This window comes from Akebia trifoliata, chromosome 11, assembly GCF_017979445.1.
Source record: "Akebia trifoliata isolate Shusen 1 chromosome 11, ASM1797944v1, whole genome shotgun sequence".
In the NCBI taxonomy this organism is placed as follows: Eukaryota; Viridiplantae; Streptophyta; class Magnoliopsida; order Ranunculales; family Lardizabalaceae; genus Akebia; species Akebia trifoliata.
The window spans coordinates 37,539,289-37,549,586 of NC_141385.1; the positions used below are offsets into that span (position 1 = coordinate 37,539,289).

Consider the following 10,298-nt stretch of genomic DNA (forward strand, 5'->3'; position numbering starts at 1 on the left):
ACAAATTTGGAGCATATATCAAAGAGAACTAGATCAAATAAAATAAATTAGCTTTCACTTTTATCCAATAAAATGAAGTTTGCAGTAGAAATCCTACAACAAATATTAAGAGCAAAGGAACGCTTGCTCATGACAACTCATCTTTCTCTCACTTCAATTTCATTCCGTATGAAATGAACTAAAATAGAAAACTATTACCTTAGATCCAGCAAAATTTACTTATTAGCAATTTTATAATGGGAAATTCACAAAAACTAATGATTTTTAGTGGATCCACAAAACCAAATGTTTACTTAACATCACTTCTATAATGAGAAATCCACATAAAACAAGTTATTTTTAGGGGATCCAAAAAACCAAAAATTTACTTAACAGCACTTCTATTATGGAAATCCACAAAAAACTAATTATTTAGCCGTACCACAAGACAAAACAATTGCATGTGTGTGAGTGATGCTCTAAAAATGGAAGGTGGTTATACTTCCATCACTAATGACTAAATGATAGTCTTAGTGTGGTAGTCATAATAGAAGAGGTAGAACTGTTAATTGAGCTCCAAACGAAATCCTCAAACCAGTTGGTTATAGAGTAGAGAGTTCCATCAAGAAGAACAGGAAGATTTTTCAGAAATCATAGACAAACGAAGGACAAAAACAAAACCAAAACAACATGAAGATCAGAGAGAGAGAGAGAGAGAGAGAGACTAATTGTACATGATGATACATAGATTTGCTGACCTTTGTAATCCCAATAGAACCATCTCCTTCAATTCTCAAAATCAGCTTGAATTTCTCGACAAAGCCATTTCTAATATTTATGTCATCATCTATCACTCAATACGAAGGCCGGCCTGCCGAATTCCCTGCCCAACCGTCGATCGGTAACTGAAAATTACCCGTATTAAGTGGCAAATTGAAGAATGGAAGAGCTGATGATGGATCAGGAAAAGGGTTATTAATACCTCCTCCACCACCACCACCACCACCACCACCACCACCAGAAGACTGAGAAACTGGTGGCTCTATCTGAAGTGGTTCCTCTTCTTCCAATGGCAACCTCTCATAAGCTACATTAGTAAACGATGCAGCAATCACAATTACCGGACCCGATGCAATCAACGCTCCCACTACACTCCCTCCCACAACCTGTCCCTGACCTCCAGCCAAAAATATTGTCAAACTTGTTGCACCAGGTGGCGCTGGAGGTGGTAAGAACGAACCCGATAATGATAATATCTCGAATCGCCCGTGTAGAGTAACGATCGCACCCGCCGTTGCTGGTTGTCTCAGACTCACATTAGTTACAGTTCCACTTCCACTCAAGATACAAATCCCACGTTGACGCCGACGAGCATAAGTCGCCACACAATCGAAGACATCGCTACCGTTACCGACTTCAAGTATGTGAGCCCGAAGCGTATTGGCGCTTTCCCGCGTAATAATTACGGGTGGTTTCGGTTTGTTTTTAGAACCAGGTGGTCGGCCTCTAGGACGGCGACCATGGATGTCGCCGTGTCCGGCGTTTGCAGTTACAAGTTCAAGGCCTTGGTGATGACCACTGTCATCTTGATCACCGGAAAACTGACCCCTATTGTTATCTTCGTCAGATTCCGGTTGTCTTTGGAGGTGTAAATCTGAACGGTGGAGTTGATGAACATAACGAGACGCAGTGCCTAAATCCAAGCCAGCCATCACCACATCCAAAAGAAAACAGAAAACAAGGAAAATAAATTAAATAAAAAAAAGTAAATTAAAAACTGAATTTTTTATGTCGATTAAAGAAGAGAAAATAAAAGAAAATAATAGAGAAATAGTGTGAGAGATAGCTCGGGAACTCGAACCCTAGACTGAATAGAAAACAAACGAGGATAGAGTACAGGGAAAGGGAGAGAGGAGATAGGAAAATGGAGAGAGAGATTAAAGAAGCAAAACGCAGCTATTCTCACACACTCAAAATGTTTAAATAATTGTTTTTAAAAGAAGAAAAACATGCACACATGAGAGAGAAAGAAAGAAAGAAAGAGTGCGATGTTGTACTCCATTAAGTAGTTTAAGCTATTCTACTCCACGCATACGTTTAATCCACAAATTTTGTTTCATTTCTTTGACTAGGGCATAAATAGCATTGGTTGTACTTGAACGGTAACCCAAGTGATTGAAAAATCAATTTTAACGAATTTGGATCCTAAGAATATATCTAAAATATGATTTAATGTTTCTAAACTCTGTTTTGAATAATGATGCATCCCTAGATTGACCCATAGGTTTTTTAAATTATATTTTTAGATTTCTTAAAATATTATCTTCCACTATTTTTAATTTTTACAATTGGGATTCTTATAAATGAAAGGGTTATAATGGTAAAAAGGCCAAATCATTTGCAAAGAAAATAAATCAGGCAATTTTTGCAAATAAGTAAAGTAGAAAAAAAAAACTAAGATAGAAAAATCACCTAACCTAATCGATCTTGAATCAAGCAATTCTGATTTATTTGGGTCAAATTTAATTTGAATGAGCTCAAAATGATTCAAATATTATCTTATTTAATTAGTAGAATAGAAATCCGATTTAGTAGAAAAAAAACTCCGAATTTGAACATAGGAATGGGAACACAGAAATGGGAAAGTGGGTTGATTATGATTTAAATCAATCAATCAAATGGACGGAAATCATGAATGAAGCACAATTTTGATGTGGATAAAAGGTGGTTCAATCACCTGCAACAAACACGTTTTTGGTGTCTACTAAAAGGAGACCTTGACTCCTGAATACTGGATCTAAACCCTATATTGATGTTTATGGGGAGTAGCTAACTATGGTAAAGAGAAGTTGACCAGGTTATGTTATAACAATGCAACATGTAGGGATGCAAATATAAATTACGAAAACGAGTGGCGTGGGCAAGTGGGAGCTGGTGCTACGGAGGATGGGCCCCTTTCTTGTCGTCTCTTAACACCATTGGACGGCCCTCCTAAATTCTAGTCAGCCGCTGCCTCTACTTGACCAACTCAGCTTATTTAATTTATCACTCTCTCAAGGGTTGTTTGGTAGGAGTTGCAACTTTATATTTGAAACTTCAAGTTGCTCTCCTATTACTAAAGGGAAATGTTCAGCACCCTAAGTTTTACCACACACTTTAACAAACGTTTTTTGTCTTACATGGGTTAGAAGTTTTGGAATGGACTGAATTTTGGTGAGGATGATGTTTAGCCCCATGTTTACAAGTTGAAAAATCGTGGACCGTCCATTTTTTGTAAATCATTTTTGATGGGGTTAGAAGTTTTGGAATGAACTGATTTTTGGTGAGGATGATCTCCTCACCATAGAGATCATCCTCACCAAAAATCAGCCCATTTCGAAACTTCTAACCCATGTAGGACAAAACGCGTTTGTTAAAGTGTGTGGTAAAACTTAGGGTGCCGAACGGGACCCATTACTAAAATAGAAATTATGTATTTGCTTCGGCCAACTATATGTAACAATTACAGTAATGAGATTTTCTTTTCACCACTCACAAAAGAGTTTATTCAGGATTTTATAGAATCTTAGATGACCAATCACACAATGCCTACCGAAGATACATGATGCTCTCAATATATAATTAGAGGTTTCGTGAAATCTTGAATTGACTTTTCTACGAGTAAAATTTGTCCAATAATAATAAAATCTTTTCACAAAAATGAAAGGGACCCTTTTTTTTTGCTTATCCATAGTCTCCCCACACTTCGGGTGAGACTAATCCTACGATCACATACACCACCACCTCGAAAAGTCTTACGTGCAATTAATTGAGTCGAGGGTCAATTAGACCCTAAAGGGTGTCCCCAAGGAGTTCATTGCTTTGTGGGATTTCAAACACTTGAACTACCCTTCCCAAGGAGCTTATCAAGGCTCGGCTTGCTACTAGGCCAACCTCTTGGGGTTAAAATAAAAGTACGTTAATTAAAAATTTTTTTGTTTATATATTCCTTCTATGGATTTAAAAATTATCTTAAGATACAGAAAATTTGTCTAAGTCATCTTAGTTTGCCTATGACCAACCTTTATATTGTCTCATTCACAATTCAATATGGCTCGTTTACTCTTTTATTATTGTCAAGTATTGAAACTTGTAAGAGTCAATAGTTTTTTTTATTTATTGCAAAATAAAAATAACTTTTTAACGATTAAATTATTTAAATTTTTTAGTGGTTAAAGCATTTATTACCGAGATAGAAATATCATTTTGTGACTAAGCATCTTCTTATCAATCTTATTTTATAAAAATATGTATTAGTAAATAACTTTTAAATCAAGCTAAACAATTCTGATTTAAGATGAGATGACTCGAGCAAGTCAATTCCACATGGGTGGGGACCAAGACAAGACGAGAGAGAATCCTAAGTTCTAAAACCATTATTCTCTCAAACTTTTAAGGGTGCACTACTATTTTTATTGGAAATAAACTCTTCACAAAAGATTTCAATGACCTGATCTCACCACTAAATATTTCTAAATCTCATGTTATACGATAAGTATTTGATGAACCACTTTTCTGTTCTCTGATTCAGCTATCTCCTCATCATCTTAGAGGATCTTGTTACCTTTTAAGAACTAGATCATGAATTTTGAGAATATTTCAACTACAGATACTCCACCATTCTCTTTGTTGACCAAAGCCCCACCATTCCAAGTGCAACATATCTTCGTAACCATCGCCATCTAAAAACAGCATACCCCAGAGTGTCTCAAAAAATATTTGCGTGATATGATGTGACTTTTAAGTGTCAAAGCCATCACTTTGGAACTCATGTTCTTCAAACCTAATTCAAAGTTTACCCACATTAACTATATCTGGTTTGAGCAATACTAATCACATGATCATGATATCAAAGAATAAATAACAACAATTGTGACTACTTGTATAATGCGCCATCCTCCAGTAGAGATGTTATCTCTTCTTTTAATTTTGCCGTACGACAATATTGCACTACCTTGATAGCTAGATAATGGGTGATACAGTACTGGATTTTATGAAGTCCTCATTGAGGGGCTGACAAGGAAGAAGAGATGCAAGCTCTGCATCAAAATCAATCATGGACACTTACACCATGAATGTTTGGAATGATGTGGTCGTGTACCTCTGGATTTTCAAAATCAAATTATTTTGTCAAATGGTTCAATTGAGCATAATAAAGATTATATATGATAGATACATTTTATTAAGGTGTCTAATGGTGGACCAAATCATATTCGTGGAGATGAGTACTGTACATGCAAAAATTTTGCACTACCTCGTGATTCTCCCTAATTAAAATACTCTCTCCTTCTTGTGTTTTTGGGTGGGTTTGTAACAACACCACTTCGACGCTCAAATTATGATTTTTAGTATAAGAAGTAGAGCGAGGTATTTTCAAAGAGAATTTTTATACCTTTTTGTGCCTTGCATCTCTTCATGTATAGAGGTTTCCTCCCTTAGATCTTCCTAGATCCTCTCCTTGATTTTCGTTTGAACGATTATACCCGTTTAGGGATTTACCTTGATTTCCGCGGACACAGTTATATTCCTTATTTTATGGGATCTGTATCTCCCATACTTCAAGTATATTCCCTCGGATCTCGGTTGAATTCTAACCTAACCTTTTTTCCGCTTCTCTATTATTTCGGATGTTCAGCTAGTTCGGTGAGGTTGTCCTATAACTCGGGCTTTCGGCTAAATTTTCTTGAGATTGCCATATGTTACTTTTTTTGAAAAATATCCTCCACAATACCCTTTCTTGGGATTTGGATCTAGATCTGAGACCCCGAAACAACCTAATTAATGGTGTACAGATGGTGACTTTTTGTTGGATGGTTGAACGGTAGATTCCCACTTATGGCATTAAATCTGAAGTCCGACTGTTCGAACTTTCAAGTCGGTGCTCTGAATGATTTCTTCGTAAGGTGCATTGTCGACTGCTCTATTTTGTGGCATATTTATGCGCCGTACACACGTGTCGTTTCGCTAGTAGTTAGTTGCGCATGCGTGTTTGTACCATTTGACTCGTTTCTCGTGCCCATCAATGCGTCGCCTCACTCATTATTGCTTTGTTTTTCGAATGTTTCTGGGTCTTTCACTTGTTGTGTATCTCGAGGCTTTTTGAAGTTTATAAATTGTAGATGCAAAAATTTGTACTACCTCGTGATTCTCTCTAATTAAAAAACTTTTGCCTTCATATGCTCTTGGGTGAGCCTACAACAACACCACTCCGACGTCCAAGTTAGGATTTTTAGTATAAAAAGTAGAGTAGGATTTTTTCAAAGAGAATTTTCATACCTTTTTGTGTCTTGCATCGCTCAATTTATAGAAGTTTCCTCCCTTAGATCTTCTCAGATTCTCTCCTTGATTTTTCGTTTGAACGGTTACACTTGTTTAGGGATTTGCCTTGATTTCTGTGGACACAGTTATACTTCTTATTTTATGGGATCCGTATCTCTCGTACTTCAAGTATATTCCCTCAGAGCTCGGTTGAATTCGAACTCGACCTTTTTTTCTCATTTTCTATTATTTCGGACATTGAGCTAGTTCGGTGAGGTTGTTTTATAACTCAGGCTTTCGATTAAATTTTCTTGGGATTGCCACATGTTGCTTTTTTCAAAAAATATCCTCTATAATACCCCTTATTGAGGTTTTGGATCTAGATCCGAGACCCCGAAACAACCTAATTAATGGTGTACACGTGGCGAATTTTTGTTGGATGGTTAATTGCTAGATTCCCACTTATAACATTAAATCTGAAGTTCGACCATTCGAACCTCCAAGGCGGCACTTTGAATGATTTCTTTGTAAGGTGCATTGTCGACTACTTTGTTCTACAGCGCATTTATGTCATACACACGTATCGTTTTTCTAGTAGTAAGTTGCGCTGTGATCGTAACGTTTGCCTCGTTTCCCATGCCTTACTCATTATTGCCTCATTTTTCGAGTGTTTCTTGGTCTTTCACTTGTTGTGTATCTCAAGGCTCTTTGAGGTCTATAAATACCTTCATTCTTTTCGTTATTCATTTTTTACTTTTTACTCTCTGCTCTTCTGATTTCGCTTTTGCCTTCACACTCTCCTTCGCTCGGCGCTAGCAGGTCTCCCTCATCAAAGCACCAACTTTTTAGATTCTCTTTTGACCATTTGTGATCTTGTCGTTTTGCTTCTCTAAGCCCTGATGCATTTCTTTCCTCATCTCTGTTAACAAACAGTGGTGCAGCACTAGCATCGGCTCTTGCGATGTTGGTGGTGAGTCTATTAGTAAGGGATTTGTCGGCTCTCCACGTTTTTCACGTCTTATTCTCACCATGTTGGTCATTTTTCTCCTTGTAACATTTTTCACAAATGACACCAAATTGTAGATGCAAAAATTTGCACTGCCTTGTGATTCTCCCCTGGTTAAAAAACTTTTGCGTTCTTATACTCCTGGGTGGGCCTGTAACATCGCCACTCTAACGCCCAAGTTAGGAATTTTAGTATAAGTAGAGTAAGGTCTTTTTAGAAAGATTTTTCATACCTTTCTGTGCCTTGCATCCCTCCATTTATAGAAGTTTCCTCCCTTAGATCTTCCAAGATTCTCTATTTGATTTTCGTTTGAACGGTTACACATGTTTAGGGATTTGCCTTGATTTTCGTGGACACAGTTATACTCCTTATTTTTTGGGATCCGTATCTCCCGTACTTCAAGTATATTCCCTCAGAGCTCGATTGAATGCTAACTAGACCTTTTTTCATTTTCTCTGTTATTTCGGACGTTCAGTTAGTTTGGTGAGGTTGTCCTATAACTCAAGCTTTCGACTAAATTTCCTCGAGATTGGCAAGTGTTACTTTTTTCGAAAAATATCCTCCACAAGTACCATACCAAATTAATTAAAGATTGGGATTGAGTAAATAAATTAGATTACACTTTTTTTAAAAGGCAAACCCCAAAACCAAATAACATTTGAAAATTCGTTGAAACAACTCCTTCCAAACCTTGCTTTTTAAAATTTGTTAAAATCTCTCAATTAATCATTCATTTATCTTTCAATGACTAATTTATTATCCTTCTTTATAACAATTTATGTACAAATTACAAAATCATAATTATAATGTTCAATGATGTTAGACATAAAATTTCTAGTACTAAAAATTACTTATTTTATAATACACAATTAAATACCCTTCAATTTTAATTAGGCCATTAAGATTAAAATATTCATATATTGTGAATTTGATAATCATGGTAAGCTTTTATTCTTCTTTTTTTCTTGAGTTTCATTTTATTTTTGTCACTATTGCGTATTAAAACAATACAAATGATATCAACAAATTTATACATATATAGGATTGGGTTCCGTTGACTCAAGAAATGACACAAGATCTTGACCATATAAACACAAAATCCAATGGTTAAAAATTATCCTCGCGATAAGTATCATCAGGATATGTATTGTTGATATATGCATAAAATTTCAACCATTGGAACTCTTGATGGTGATAGAATTTTTTGTGTACAATACTGTGGTATATTAAGAGTAGTTGATATTTTATCTACACAAAAATTGTACTCATCCATTGAAAATTAGGGGTATTTTTGTTTATTTATTTATTTTAAACATGTGATATTTTAATGTATTGAATATTTTATGACTAATATCTTTGGACAATATAGTTTTTCTTTAATAATTGAATAATACTGAAGTGACCTCAAGATTGACCTCAATTTGCACTTTGCTGGCATGGATATGTGTATAGAATCATATATGTTTTTCATCAAGATACGCTCGAAAAACATCTATGATTGTATGCACACCTCCACATCAATAAAGTGTAAATTAAGGTCAATCTTAAAGTCACTCAAGCACGAGTCCTAATAATTTATTATCAATCCTTGCAAAATGAAAGGTAATATTGTCATTTGAAAATAAATATTTTTCTGAAAGAAGAATTTGATAAGTTTAAAGAGCAAGGTTTGGGCAATTATTTCAAAATTTAAGGGATTATATGTAAGGAAAATGCTAAGATCCAAGACCTCAAGATGGATGTTAGCATTTTTAATCACATTTTTTTTTAATAATATCTCTCATTTTATTTTTTAGTAAAAAAAAATTGTATGTTAATCTTTTACATAATAAATATATTTGTTAGTTTCTTGAAAAAAATATTTATTATCTTGGTATTGATTATTAAAATATGATTAGAAAAATATATTTAAATCAAAAAATTAAAATATTTTTTAATATTTTTTATTTAAAGAAGATTTTATTATGTAAAAGAAAATAAAATAACTTTTACGAGTCTTCTTGGGCACATGTCAAAGTCAAAGTGCAATAGATACACTTTTGAAATTAGATTTTATTTCGAGTATACCCTTAAAAAATTATTTTTTACCAAAATACCCTCGAATTCCAATTTATACAGTGTATTTATTGTGTTTTAACTTGTGCCCTTAAGGTACACGTCAGCAAAACCCAACTTTTGTTGTTTTGAAAAGACCGAACTACCCTCGAAAAAGAATGGCAACGTATGATCCGCTGAATAAAAACAGGCTTCCTCAAATCACTTGCCTTGTTCTCGGTTGTCTCATAGTATTTATTGATTTTACGTGGGCCCAAGACTTTAGGAACCTATCTCAAATGTCAAATCCAATCGTGGATCCACGTAACCTGAACTAATGGGAAGGGAGGGCCTACTACCACTCCTCGTACTCATTCTATGTTTTCTAGGCCCACTCTCTACATTTTCACAAATTGCCAAAATCCCATTTTCTAAAGTTTCCAAAAAAAGCACTTCACAGTCCAGAAAAGAAAATTTGTACTCACAACAAGAATATTATTGTTATTTGAATAAGTGGAACCCACAAAAGTACAAAAATGGTCTACCTTGGGATCTCTTGTACCAATGTAAGAGTTGCATGTTAGTTCAACAGACATGTTTAATAAATATGAACCTATCCATATAAGTAATTTAATGGTGGGCTCTTACCCCACGTCCAAAATATTTTGCAGAAGTTTTATATTCATAAATTATCTTAATTTATTTTAAGATCTATGAAATGAGTGATTAGTTTTATCAAATAAAATTTGTGGTGGAAGAACAATAGGTCCCACTGAATTTGTACGGATGTTAAAAAAAAATCTACTGAATTGGGCGACAATATAATATGGATAAGTAATTTAGGTTCTTGCCCCATGTCCAAAATATTTTATAAAAGTTTAGATTTAAAAAACCTTAATCCATTATATTATTTCTGAAAGAAATGATTAAGTTTTATAAAATAAAAATTTATGGTGGAGGAACAATGGGGTCCCATTACCAA

The 10,298-nt window shown here is 34.8% G+C and overlaps 1 pseudogene; it reads right to left on the reverse strand.

Annotated features, from left to right (window-relative positions):
• Positions 1-603: 603 nt before the first annotated feature.
• Positions 604-1,884, reverse strand: LOC147391496 (AT-hook motif nuclear-localized protein 23 pseudogene; annotated as a pseudogene).
• Between the last annotated feature and the right edge of the window lie 8,414 nt (positions 1,885-10,298).